Genomic DNA, 1,319 nt, shown 5'->3' on the forward strand with positions numbered 1-1,319 from the left:
TATAGTAAAAAGAAAGCAACTAACTATCCTACTATTCCGGGATCCGGTGAATATTCCATATGTGAACGTTGTAGTCCACGTCTTCCGGCTTCAACGTCTATAACCCAACTGAATTGTCCACGTCTTGAGGAGAAGAAGTCCACTTGAACGTTGGAGACTTGCACCTTCTAATCTGCATGTGGGTTAATTAGTTATTACCAGGATATCGTGCCAAGAGGTTACCAATATCCTGATCCGGTATCCTGGTCACAATAAAGCAAACAGAGTCAGAATATTAATCGGGATATATGAGCAGAAAATGACCCATAACAGTGCCAATGCGAGAAATAGTAAGAGCCATACCGTTAGCTACAACAACTCCCTTAGAGCAGGTGCAGGGAGCAACATCATAGACAATAGAAGAATCAGCAGTCATATTCGTAGTAGCTCTTGAATCAGGAATCCAAGAATCCAGCTTTTCACATATACGAGATAAATCAGCGGTCAAAACCGAAATGTTGAGAGCTCGTTTGACCAGTCAAAGTGTCAAAATGAGTAGGCCCAAATCCAGAAGCAGATGGCCCATTATGAACAACAGGCCCAACAAAATTGGTAGTGAATGAATTATTAATAGTTGATGGAGCTGGACCCAAAATTGAGGGTTGGGCCCAAGAGGTGGATCCATTAAAAATCCTGAGACACAATTAGACCTAGTTCCATCATATTTCTTTTTACCAGTCATGAAAACTCTTGATCCCAAATTCAAGAAATCAACTTGCTATTGATCATGTAAAGCATGCGGATCAAAAGATCTGGTAACTGAGTGTCCAAGTTCACCATATTTCCATCGATAACAGCCTCTACCCACCATGTTATCCTTAAATTAAAGGAACCCTAGGTTTTAACTACTCAAAAACATTCCGAGAACTCTTGTCGTTCACGAAATATTTCTGATAAAACTAGTCTTCGAGTCATTTCTAAGGATTTGTAGATGATTTTATACTTTAGACAAGATGAAGCAATGAAGAAGACAATCTTGCTGTCAGAGTTGTTCCAGGCCTCTCGTGCTTTAGATTCAATCGGTGGTGAAATTTCATGGTTTAAGAACTGCAAAAGACCAAGAGTCTTCAAAACACTAAGAACTTGATGCTGCCAATTCAGGAAATTGTCATTGTCTAACTCGATTGAAATGAAACTTGTAATATGTTGTAGATTAACACTTGAATTTGATGTAAAATTGTCTATTCATGTTGTCTCAAACAAAGAATTGGAAGCCATTGCATCAGAGGAAGAGGAAGACGATGTGGTGGCCATAACAAGATTAATTTGGAACAAATAAT

This window comes from Helianthus annuus, chromosome 7 (assembly GCF_002127325.2).
Source record: "Helianthus annuus cultivar XRQ/B chromosome 7, HanXRQr2.0-SUNRISE, whole genome shotgun sequence".
NCBI classification, from domain to species: Eukaryota; Viridiplantae; Streptophyta; class Magnoliopsida; order Asterales; family Asteraceae; genus Helianthus; species Helianthus annuus.